Source organism: Melitaea cinxia, chromosome 22, assembly GCF_905220565.1.
Source record: "Melitaea cinxia chromosome 22, ilMelCinx1.1, whole genome shotgun sequence".
Classification (NCBI taxonomy): Eukaryota; Metazoa; Arthropoda; class Insecta; order Lepidoptera; family Nymphalidae; genus Melitaea; species Melitaea cinxia.
In genome coordinates, this window is record NC_059415.1 from 1,201,943 (window position 1) to 1,215,350 (window position 13,408).

The 13,408-nt window shown below is 34.4% G+C and overlaps 6 non-coding genes across 6 annotated transcripts; 2 read left to right on the forward strand and 4 right to left on the reverse strand.

The window, feature by feature from the left end:
- Window positions 1-2,152: 2,152 nt before the first annotated feature.
- On the forward strand, window positions 2,153-2,224 carry Trnag-ucc. The gene has a single exon. It is a non-coding gene; the product is annotated as a tRNA-Gly (tRNA).
- Window positions 2,225-2,967: 743 nt separating this feature from the next.
- Trnag-ucc lies at window positions 2,968-3,039 on the reverse strand. Its single transcript has one exon. It is a non-coding gene; the product is annotated as a tRNA-Gly (tRNA).
- A 603-nt stretch (window positions 3,040-3,642) lies between these two features.
- On the reverse strand, window positions 3,643-3,714 carry Trnag-ucc. The gene has a single exon. It is a non-coding gene; the product is annotated as a tRNA-Gly (tRNA).
- Window positions 3,715-5,224: 1,510 nt separating this feature from the next.
- Trnag-ucc lies at window positions 5,225-5,296 on the reverse strand. The gene has a single exon. It is a non-coding gene; the product is annotated as a tRNA-Gly (tRNA).
- A 971-nt stretch (window positions 5,297-6,267) lies between these two features.
- On the reverse strand, window positions 6,268-6,339 carry Trnag-ucc. Its single transcript has one exon. It is a non-coding gene; the product is annotated as a tRNA-Gly (tRNA).
- A 1,862-nt stretch (window positions 6,340-8,201) lies between these two features.
- On the forward strand, window positions 8,202-8,273 carry Trnag-ucc. Its single transcript has one exon. It is a non-coding gene; the product is annotated as a tRNA-Gly (tRNA).
- The last annotated feature ends 5,135 nt before the right edge of the window (window positions 8,274-13,408 follow it).

Consider the following 13,408-nt stretch of genomic DNA (forward strand, 5'->3'; position numbering starts at 1 on the left):
CGGTCGATTTTTGATATGATATTAAAAAATGTTCACTATTTTAATAAGGTCCTTAATAAACGACGATGATTCGTGCTATAAAAAAATACGGAGAGTGAAATCGTTTGAAATAACTGATGTTTACGAACGTGACGTTTTATAACTCTTTTAGCTGGTTTTGTAGGATACCTAAATACCAGCATTAAGTGTACCGATACGAATGGCCAGCTTCAAGTTATCTTTTGATTTTGAAGTTTTATCGTTTTAATTAATATAGTTTGTTTTATTTAATAGAACATTTTAATTTTAAAAAAGTAGGGATTGTTCAATTCGCTTGTGTCTTTTATGCAGATATATTTTATTTTTTATGTACAATTTTGATGTTTTTTTAATCGAAAGGTGGTGTGACCTACTCGTTAGTTCTATAATACCGCATAACTTTTCACTGGGTGTACTGATTTTGATGATTCTTGTTTTAATCGAAAGGTTGTGCTTGTTATGTGGTCTCATTTAAATTTCGAACGAGATTTGAGAACGACTTTTTGAGTAATCTTTGATAATGCGTCTTTACTTGACTATTATTTCGTCTACCTACGTTGTATTACTTGTCGATGTATTCGCGAGCAAACACAATTATCACGGTACCTAATCGATTTTAAGAAGTAAACTCCAGTTGCGTGTGAGGGCTGAACTACATTTTTTTTTGCTTGTATTATATCATTCATATTTTAAGAATTCTCCATTGTTTGTATACTCTGTATCCAGTAAAAAGGAGATACTGAAGGAACGGATGTTATTATATCTCAATGTTAGTGATTATTGTGAATGTGCCGTTTGGTTCTAGGTTTTAATTCAGTTTAAGGAAATTATTATTTTTTTTGTGATATCCTTTTGTATGAAATCGTAAATGAGAACGAATAAAGTATATATCATTTTATTGTAATTGATAAATTTTTCAGTTTTATTGAGATTTTTTAGCCGATGATACAACTGTATGTAATATTTTAACCGACTTCAAAAAGGAGGAGGTTCTCAATTCGACAGTATTTTTTCTACTGGTCTATTTCGACGATTCTTTACTCTTCTAGTATATATTTACATTTTTTTTTTATTTTAGACTTTATTTAAATACATAGAATAATGTATTATGCGATAGCAGCCATATTTGTACATAATTGTGATTGCTCTCAACTGAAAAAAAACAGACCTCATTTACCTCGTAGACGGATGAGTATTTTATTAACCGACTTCCAAAAAAGGAGAAGGTTCTTAATTTATTTATGTTACTTCAGAACTTTCGACTTGGTGGATCGATTTCGAGAAAAAAATTTAATCGAAAGGTGGTGTGTGTCATTTGGTCCCATTTAAATTTATTTGAGATCTAACAACTACTTTTCGAGTTATGTCTAATAATGCGTTTTTACTTGACTATTTTTCGTCAACCTACGTTGTATTATACCGCATACCTTTTCACTGGATGTACCGATTTTGACGATTTTTAATTTAATCGAAAGCTGATGTTTATCATGTGGTCACATTTAAATTTCATCGAGATCTGATAACTAGTTTTTGAGTAATCTTTGATAACACGTATTTACTTGACTATTTTTTCGTCGACCTACGTTGTATTACTTTTCGATGTAATTGAAGTCGGTTTTTTTTCATTTGCGAGAAAATAATTTTTATTGATATAACTAGGTCGGCAAATCAGCGTACGGATCACCTGATTGTAAGCGATTACCATAGCTTATAGACGCCTCCAATACCAGAAGCATCGCAAGGGCGTTACCGACCCTATCCCCAATTCTCCAAGGATCTCTGGTCACCTTACTCACCAAAAAAAACACATCACATTATCATCATCATCACAGCAGCCTTTCGCAGTCCACTACTGGACATAGGCCTCCACAAGTTCACACCGAAAATGGCGCGAACTCATGTGTTTTGCCCATAGTCCCCACGCTGGGCAGTGGGTAGAAGCGCTACTGAAGTTGTCCATCCAAGTTTTTTCTACTATAATTTATAATATAGAGAGGACAGTTACTGTTTCATCATAATTGTGTGTGGAAAAAGTCAAAATCAGCATTAAACTTTTTTTATGTACGCAAGCATATAACATTAATAGTACATTAATACCTACCACTGCTTGAAAAATTTAAATCGAATTGTCACGGCGTTGGTGGTGTAATGGTCAGCATAGTTGCCTTCCAAGCAGTTGATCCGGGTTCGATTCCCGGCCAACGCACACTTTTTGTGTTTTATTTATCTATTCTTTTTGGTATTTATGGGTTGGTGAACGCAGGGCTGGCTTTGTCGCACCGAAGACGTTGCTGCCCGTTTTCGGCCTGTGTATTTCAAAGCCAGCAGTTGGATGGTTATCCCGCCATCGGTCGGCTTTTTAAGTTCCAAGGTGGTAGTGGAACTGTGTTATCCCTTAGTCGCCTCTTACGACACCCACGGGAAGAGAGGGGGTGGCTATATTCTTTGATGCAGTAACCACACAGAATCCGTAACCACACAGCATAAAGGAACACAGAAACACAACACTTCTTGCAAGCAGTATTGTTTAGCTGTGATTTTCTGTAAGTACTATCCCAGTCGGGCTGCTCCATATTTTGAGCAGGAAATACCCTACAGGGTCATCCAAAAATTTAGCGACGCCAGATGTCGAGAATTGCGCGGGACATCCCGTTGTTCAACGTCACGTCCCGATTGGGTCACGCAACGTCCCGAATTTACACTAATCCCAAAACTTCTTCCTTAATTGATAATTTTAACTGAAATGACAGAGACATATATTTTTGTATCTTCTCTGCAGAATCTTCATTCCAAATCGGTGGAAACTTAATTTGTACTATAATTTATTACATAAAAACTAATATAAATTTGATTACTTCTTCTCCTTTTTGGAAATTGGTTGAAAATAGTCTTTCTCGGTAAATAGCCTATACAACGCAAAAATAATAGATAAATAAAACACAAAAAGTGTGCGTTGGCCGGGAATCGAACCCGGATCAACTGCTTGGAAGGCAACTATGCTGACCATTACACCACCAACGCCGTGTTAATTCGATTTAAATTCTTCAAGTACTGGTATTAATGTTCTATTAATGTTATATGCTTGCGTACATAAAAAATGTTAAATGCTGATTTTGACTTTTTCTACACACAATTATGATGAAACAGTAACTTTCCTGTCTCTATATTATAAATAATAGTAGAAAAAAATTGGATGGACAACTTGAGTAGCGCTTCTACCCACTGCCCAACCGAGCCAATACGGGTTCAAGCCACAACGAAGAGGCGATGACATCCACAATGTTTTAGCTTTACATACATAGGATCGAACGTAAAAAAAAAGGTTGTTTTCGTGTCTCGCTCAATATCGTTGGGGTCCTTGATAATATGTGTGGCCAGCTCTAAACAAAGCATGGTAGATAAAGTCTTAAATCACATATATATGCTCTATATATATCACCTATATAGTGACATCCTATCTAGGCAAACTGAAGACTAAGGTTATTTATTCAAGCGTTCAGCAAACATGGTACCACGTAGCGTTACGTTCATGTATTAATTGGTAGACCGACCATCTAGAACCTGTTTTATGAATCATGATTAATCACATGGAAAATAAAGAAGTTTATTGAATGCAAAAAGGTGTGCGTTGGCCGGGAATCGAACCCGGATCAACTGCTTGGAAGGCAACTATGCTGACCATTACACCACCAACGCCGTGACAAATTTCTTGAAAGTATCGTCCTAATACTGATATTAGTATATTACTAGTAGTCACCCAGTGGTCGAATTTGGACCATAATTAGTTTAAATTATTATAAATGAGTATATGTGTGTGTGTGTCAAATACATGGTGTGTGTGTAATGTTTTTTTTTAAATTGATTTAATATATTTTTCATGCATAATTTAAAAAAAAAAATATTAGCTTTCTGCACCCCTTCTATATAAACTATAAGTGTGCGAAATTTCATACTCCTATGTCCGCGCAATTTTTGTAAAATGGGGTACAACCTTTTTGCTTCTCATAATATAATATAGATAGATATATAGGTACTAACAATAGAAACGCACCAATAAAAACACCCATACTTCATAGCGGTTGTGTAAACATGAAATTATAATTAATGCCTTTTATCACATATCTCGTGGCGTTTACTTAAAGGAGAAATTCTTTGAATGATTTTGACTTTTATAGACTTACTAGCTGACCCAGCAAACGGTGTTTTGCTTTATATGTTACTAACCCCCTTAATTTCCCCCCCCCCCTTATAATTTAGGGGTATGAAAAATGGATGTTGGCCGATTCTTAGACCGACCTGATATGCACACAAATATTCACAAAAATTGGTCCAGCCGTTTGGAGGAGTATGGTAACTAGCATTGTGAGACGAGAATTTTATATATAAGATTATAAAATTTCTTTTGTTCTGCAAAATATAGTAAAAACAACTTTTAATAAAATGGTTCTTTGGAACTTTTATCTAACTCTTAACCCGAGCCAGTATGAGTGCAGCGCAAAACGAAGAACCCATGACGTCTTAAATGACTTACCTAAGTACTTACAACAAAATCAAATGAAAAAACCATTTTTTCGCTTTTATTGCTCAATATAGTGAGTGTAATTTAGTAGTTTTGATAAAGTATTGTTGCCTCAGAAAGGGAAGGGTAGAAAAGAGTCTTAAAAACTTATTTGTCCTGGTGACATCTTGTCTAAGAATTTTAAAGACCTAACTAAATATCATTAAAACGTCCAGCAAACGCCGTGTTGGCGCAACGGTCACAGCACTGGTTTGCGACTGTTGCGCTGGTGGTTGCGGGTTCGTGCGGGGGCACGTGATAATTTGTATTGACCATACAGATGTTTGCCATGGTCTGGGTGTTTGTGCAGTTTTTGTGGGTCTCCCCACCGTGCCTTAGAGAGCACGTTAAGCCGTCCATCCCGGTTGTTATTTTGTACACCTGATAGCGATCGTTACTCATATTAGAAATATACCCGCCAACCCGCATTGGAGCAGCGTGGTGGATAAAGCTCTGATCCTTCTCCTACATGGGGAAAGAGGCCTATTCCGTGGGATATTACAGGCTGAAGCGTCCAGCAAAAGTGGCACCATATAAATTTGCGTCCAAGAATAAATCGGTGGACCGACTGTCTGCAATCTGATCTCTGACTCATATTCTTTCTCTTCGTTAAATAAAATAAGTAAGTTTATTATTTGCAAAAAAGTGTGCGTTGGCCGGGAATCGAACCCGGATCAACTGCTTGGAAGGCAACTATGCTGACCATTACACCACCAACGCCGTGATAAAATTCTTGAAATTATCGTCCCAATACCGATATTAACACACAAACAATACCACCTTTATCAATAAGAATATTATACCTCATTGTAGCTGTGTAAACATAAAGTGTAATTCATGCCTATGTCATAACATATTTTCATACACTCATAATGAAGTAATAACTCGTCTACTTAATTACTTGAAGGTAATGAGGAAATCCAGAAAATTCACCGTAAGCCGTTGAGTCAATAAGGCCTTATGAGTAGAAAACTTAAAACTTTACCTGATGATTTCATTGAGAAAGGGTACTGCCGGAAATATCTTTCTCAAAATTTAGATCAGCCTGAAAGTACATCACTCACCCTTACAGAAGATCACAGCTGAAGAACTCTGCTCTCAATTAGTGTGTGTTTCTGTGGTAAATAAGATAGCCAAAGAAGGAATGGTCAGGGCTAGGGTCAGTATTGCAATATTTCTGGTTTTGCAGGTGTCCGTACGGTACGGTATCAACACATCAAATGGGAATTTACACTTGTATATTGCTTTAGTATGCTTCAGTGGGTGACGAGGAAGTAGACCGGCTTCCGCCCGTTACTGATTCACTTAGTATTCCCCAAAACAAAATTCCTGACATACATCTCGCTGCCGCGAACAGGCCTTTTCATCAAACATCAGAAGAGTTGGAGCTCAAACCAGCACGCCGCTGCACTGGAGGCTGGCAGACAAATTTTCTACCATGAGAATCTTAAAAGATAATTGCCTCAAAAATAAGAGTAAGGTGGTACCATCAACTGTGATATCTAGGTATACTCGTCAAAATTGACTATTGAATTTATAAATGTAGATTAGTTTTTTAGACGAGGTAAGGATTATGAGAGTGGTGGTGGAAGTATGTCTGGTGTTTGTTTTGTCTATTTTCGAATCCTTGACATCCCTCATAGCAGTATAAAATATATGTTCCAATTGATAGGTACAAAATTAAAAAAGTGTGCGTTGGCCGGGAATCGAACCCGGATCAACTGCTTGGAAGGCAACTATGCTGACCATTACACCACCAACGCTGTTTGAAAATTTTATGAAATTGAATGAGAGTTTACTACTTTTTTAACCGAAGTCGAAAAAAGGAGTAAGTTCCACGGAGGTTCTAAATGCGACTGTTTATTTATATGTTACCCCGTAACTTTTTAAAGTCTAAATTGTAGAGAATTCTTTCTTTGATATACATTTGATGCTTATCGTTTGTTCTTATTTTAATTTGAACGAAATCTGACAAGTTTTTGATTAGCCCCTAATAATGTGTATTTCATTGATTATTTTCGCAACTACTTAGAGTATATTAATTGCTGATGTAATTTGAAATCAGGTTTTTTTGATTGCGAGCAAACACAAATATAAAAGTGAACACTATTATAAACTATGAATTGAAAACAGACACAGCTGTATAAACAAGCCTTAATTCTAGACGACTGAATGCACGGTTCTGCATGGCTTCCTTTCTTTTGAAATCGTGCAATAATGATTCCCACTAATTTTTTAGAGTTTACACGTCAGATAGTTCAGCCTATTGCAGTCCACTCCTGGACATAGGCCTCCCCAAGTTTGCGCCAGACTCACAGACAAAGACAGAGGTTTTCCGCAATCCTCATACAGCGGCAATTTCACGTGGATCGTTGGTTCAGCGGGTCGGAGGACGGACACTGCGAGCGGAGTTTACACCATTAGATGCGCGGTATAAAAAAATATGGGAAGTGACGTCGTGTAAAACATCGCCAGTTGCGCTGAAATGACGCTTTACAGTGCTTTCAGCTGTAGCAAAGTATACGTATAGGCTACGAGTATTTACTGTATTAATGCAAATAAGAAACGTCAATTTATGTTTTGATTTTTTTAGTTAATTATAATTTCCAAAAAGGAGAAGGTTATCAGTTAATTTTTTTTTCGTTTTTTTTTTATTGTATTTTACCTCAGACGTTTTGACTGGGTTCGATTTCGATGATTTTTCTTGTTATACGAAAGACAGTATGACCTAAGTTGTATTATACCGCATTACTTTTCACTGGGAATTTGATTCATTTGATTATCACTTCAGCGCAGGCCACAGTTGGACATAGGCCTCCACAAGTTTGCGCCGAAAATGGGGTGAACTCATGTGTGTTGCCCATAGTCACCACGCTCGGCAGACGGGTTGGCGACACACACACTTTTTACCAACTTAAGAACAAGGAGGTTCACGATTCGACTGCGTTCCATTTGTCACATCATAACTTTAAAAACTACTACTTTTATAACAATTTATGTGTCACATTAATAATAAAAAATAACTAACTAAAAATAACTTTTAACTGGGTATACCGATATCGACGATTCTTTTTTAATCGAAAGAAGCTTGTCATGTAGTCCCATTTAATTTTGACCGATATCTGAGATATATCTAATAATGGATAATTTAACTGCCTGTTGTACCAACTACGTACATGTACGTACATGGTATCACGTGTGGATTTATATAATTAATGTGTTTTTTTTGTTTGTGCAAACATAACCTTTTTACCAACTTTGTACCTAATAAAGCATGAGTATAGTCAATAATGTGCCTAATCCCTAACCTCTTCAGGCGTGTAACTCGTTGACCTTTGTCAGTTTCTTCAATTCTCTTAAGGCTATGTGTATAGTAACCCTTATCGAAAACCTCGTTGATATGGAATATTTGTTTTTATAGCTTATTAGCTGTGCCAAACAGCTTTCCCCGCGTAATTTCCGATCCTGTGGAATTTTCGGGATAAAAAGTAGCCAATGGGTTATTCTAGATATAAAATCGGGCCAGTGATTTTTACAAATTTTGAAATATTTGTAGGTTTTAATGTTGTAATTGATGTAATGTTAGTGGTAAATTCTAAGTTATAGTTTCAACACATTCGTCATAGCGTTGGTGGTGTAATGGTCAGCATAGTTGCCTTCCAAGCAGTTGATCCGGGTTCGATTCCCGGCCAACGCACATTTTTTGCAAATAATAAACTTACTCATTTTATTTCAAGGAACATGAGTCAGAGATCAGATTGTAGAGAGTTAGTCCACTAACTTATCCTTGGATGGAAAGTTACGCAGTACCGCTTTTGCTGGACGTTTTAATAATATTTACTTTGGTCTTCAAAACTCTTAGACAAGATGACACCAGGACAAATAAGTTTTTACGACTCTTTTCTACCCTCCCCTTCTTGAGGACTGACTCGTTTAGGCAAATAAGAAATTTTTTCGCTTGAACTATGAAAATTTTCTTAAAACAACTACAATTAAATATCGTAAACTCGGTAACGCTAATCTCAGTGACGGGCTTACGGGCCTTAAAAAATAATTGTTAGAGCTATGTTTTAATAAATTTAAACGTCATTACCATGTTTATCATATATGGTAAGAGTTGAAACATAATCTGATGTGCGGTTCCATTGCAGGTTGATGGATAATTTTCCCTCAATAATTAATAATTTATCCTCTGATCTGTGCCTCGGAGAGCACGTTAAGCTGTCGGTCCCTCTTGTTAACATATACACCTGATAGCGATTGTCATTCAGTAAAGAATTCATTCATTCATCTGTAGAAAATATATCCATCAACCCGTAAAGGAATTCATTCATTCATCATTATCTATAAAAAATATAGCAACACGTATTAAGCTCCGATCATTCACCAACATGGAGATAGGGGTCTATGCCCAGCAGTGGGATGTGACAGGCTGAATCGTAATCGTCAATTAATAAATCAGATATTCATTTACTTATTTGATTTAAAATAGTTAAAAAAATTATTCTGTATCAATGTAGACTGCATCTCCGGTGAGATGGAAGTCTGTAACTGTGTTGCGTCTCTCTCTAACACTTTGTATATTGTATTTCTGTTTCATAGCGCTGGTAACGCGTTCAATCGATTTGTTTTGTATGTTACACGAGATCTGTGCGACTGGATTTATCTTGAGTTAGAATCTGTTTTGATTTAATATACTATTTTATAAGAACATAAATTTAATATGGTATTTGTATGTATTTTTTTTATAATACGAAAATCTTTAAGCGATTTAAGCACAAGATTTTTTTATTTAGATTTTGTGTCGGTAAATTTATAATATAAGTTGATAACACACTATATTAGAATAAAATAAATTAATACAATTATGTAGAAAAATAAAAAAGATACAGCCATCATATTTCTTGATTTTTATAATTTTATCTTTACAAAAATCACAAAATATAACTGAAATGTCACGCACGAATTATAATAGTGGCACTTTAAGGTATTATCATTTGAAATTATTATTCACTGATTAATAACTAAATATTATTGACGTGACAACATCTAATAAATCGATGAACGCCGGCTGCATGCACGAAAACGTATGACTCATTGTCCCGTTACGCTCCTTGTACGCTTGCGCCGCATGTACATCCACTCCATTGTCCTATGCATCCGAAGAGATGTTTGATTATGAGGTTGTCACGTAACTGTCGTCCGTAAACCAACTTTACAGACAAGCAATTTTTAATTATATAATTCATGTTATCTACTTGACTAGCCTTTGACGTAGTTTCTAGTGTTTAAGTTTTCTGCTCCAGAGCTGTGATTTTGATTCCCACCTTGATTATTTATACCTATGTATATTTATTTTTATTAAACAGTTATGTATATCAAGTCTGCTGTTACCTAAAACACAAGCAAGTGGCCTACCATAAGAACAAAAGTCGACCCAACATATTGTATGTACAAATTATATTAATACTTAGCTGATCCGTCAGACGATGTCTTGTGTACTTTCAAACGCGTGATGTTAAAATAATTGTTACATTTTCTTAAACTTTCATTCAAGTATCAGCAAACTTAAAACCAAATACGACTGGAATTGTTCGAGGTGTTTGTGTTTAAAATGTCTTATATTCGAAGTAATTATGCTAGTTAAGATTTATCTCAGGATGATACTTCACGTGTGACTTAAAAGTCATGCCTCGAGGGCATTGCACGATTTCCACTCGTTAGCTGGAAAAAATGTACCTATCCCTTTTATTGGTATAACGTGGACTACACAGACTAAGAGTTTTGAGTATGTTTTTCATTTACATTTATTCTTATCTCTAGTATTAACCACCGCTCTGGTGTAGTGGTTAAGTTGTCGCTAGCAGGGAATACCTTACAGAAGATCCCAGCTAAATAACACTGCTCCCAAGACGTATTGTGTTACTGTGGTTAGTAAGAAAGTCGGAGCTCCAAGAGAAGGTAAGGGGTTAGGGTCGGCAACGCGCTTGAGATGCTTTTGGTGTTGCAGGCGTCTATAGGCATTAGCTTACCATTATGCGTACCGTACGCTTGTTTGCTTGTTTGTTTCCTTAGTATAGAAAAAGAGATAAATTAGACCTGAGGAAAGGATATTGGATACATTTGGGTGTAGAATAAAGTCTTGAAGGGTTTGAAATAAGAGATGAAAATTTGTATGGAAGTTCGTAACTCTCGAAGATTAAACCATGAAATTATGCACTTCGAAACTCGATACGAAGTGTTTGTATTGCAAATATTTTGTAATTTTTTAATTATAGCCCAAACATAATTCTGCGCAAAATGAAATAAAATCTCAGGAAATAGCAAGTTAAATTATACATTTTATAATATGAAGTGGAAATTGAAAACTTTTAGCGACAAAAGTATTGAAATATCAAAATGATCGTGAATGCCACAGTTCATGTAATGATTTATTACTACTCTGTTTACCTTTAACGGTCATACTGATCGTAAATACTCTGCATCCATCAATAATAGTCGCATGTATTTTAAGCGTCACTTAAACAGATAAATTAACTTCAAGTGCACCCGGTTTCGTCTGAAACTTAATTTCAATGCACTCCACTTGATTAATTGCGATATTAAAAGGATTACTCATTGTATTGCGTTTACTAAGTGATGCGGTGTACTGAAATTAATAAATTATTCAATCTTGTTAAGTGCTTATTGAAATTAATTATTAAATTATTTTAATAATAATAATAAATAAATAAATAAATAAATATCTACACAATACACACACGGTCGTCTTTTCCTAAAGTAAGCAACTTAATGCTTGTGTTATAGTTAACAGCCGACTGGTATTTTTTTTTTTTTCGATAAACATACTTATAAATAATATATATATAAATAAATATTTATATTACACCCAGACTCAGGGTGGGAATCGAACCCACAACCCTCGGAGCAGAAAGCAGGGTCACTACAAACTGCGCCAACGGGCTATTTTATTTTATTTTAATCTTTTATTCTAATTATTAAATTATATTTTTGGAAATAAACATTATATTGTTAGCATTGCTTGGAATTATCAAACGTTAGCATCAAATTTCTTGTCAATTTGTTTGTTTACACATCTTAGTAATTTGAGATCTAATTATTATTTTTTTTGTAAAGATCACATAAAGAAGCTTGTATGTGCTGTGCTTACTTAATTTTTGATAAAACAATAAAGCACAACGCGTAAGACAACAGCAATACAGCAATATAGTGTGCACACTATCTGATGGGACAGGTCCATGCCTTGAGAGTGTGAACAAAAATTATTACTTTCTAAACAAAAATTATTAAAATCACATGCGATATATTGTGTTTGTACTGTGAAATTTGAGGTTTACTTAACAGTATTTTGTTAAAATGTACCGAATCACATAGCGCCGGTGTGATTTTACGAGCAATATAACACAATGTCAATTTGCTATCAAAAATTGGTAGGGACTTAAGCTTTTGACTTGTAATTGACATATAACATTTTCCTAAATTGATGTTAATGTTTATTTTAAAAAGAAACATTTCTTTGTAAAGGTATTTAAATATATGAGTATATGTGGATATATGGGGTAGCCATATACCATCTAAATGTTACAATGTGTCTAAAATAAAGATGAGTTTATGTATGTATTTGTGCATCATCATGACCAAAAATACAAAAATATCATTATGTCCATTGTCACGTTTCCTGATGTCATGACAATACAGAATAACGACATGACAATGAACTGGTTTCCTATTAGTATGAGATCTGAACTAGACACGAAATTCACCATTTGCGTAATGGATGAAAATAATTTTATATTTATTTAAGTATATTAGAAAAATAAACAAATGAAAAATCCTAGCCAGGCTATATTTGATTCAAAATTTAAATACTTATTTTTATATAAAAATGCACGTACGAGTTTAAAGAATAAATTTAATTCCTACCGACATCGACAGTATGAAGCCTGTAGAAAATGCTAACATCAGGTTGTCTATTATATTACGTGTGGTAGGTATATTAATGTATAGTGTTCTAATTACTTTCAACCACATGTTAAATAAATTAATCTCACATCAAAATGAATGCTGTTTCCTTGCGAATACTCCTTCGGGCGCCTGTTAAAAGTTTGGTTGAAATTGCGGTGTGCGAATATAATACATATAGCCTGACCAGAAATCTTCCAATAACTTTTTCGTGATTTATCTTTAACAAACTATATATAATTTTTATCCATTAAACAGATGTGTGAAGATCACGTCTAGTTCGTATCTTGGACTATATGATGTGATGTAAATTGTTTTGTGTTTCTTTGTGTTATCGTATTATTAAAAAAATTACTACTAAAAGTTTTCTTTTCATGTTGTTAGTTAATGTATCTTTTTGTTCGATTTCTATACAATATGACTGAGTTTGTATATTTGTACATATGGAAACTAGTATTATTAATCTCCTAAGATTAGATAATATTTTGTAATATTTACTAGTCATTAATTATTGATCTTTCTAAGAGTGAGAATAATTCGAACATTTTTTTTATAATTAATTTTAATTTATTTATAATTATCTGTGTCAATACATTTTCTAATGAATATGTTTAAACAGGTTTTGTGTATTAACTTAAAGAGCTCTTTAACTTTTAAATTTGGTAAAGCTTCAAAAAAAAAAAATAATAGTGATCGATTAAGACGATGAAAGGAATATCATTTAAAATATTAGAAGTGAATATAAGATTAATGCAATAAAATAAAAGTTCTCAGGTAAGATTTTTTTATTGAAACACTTAAAATCATCAATTCTTAAGTACACGACAATACTATAACAAGGCATACGAC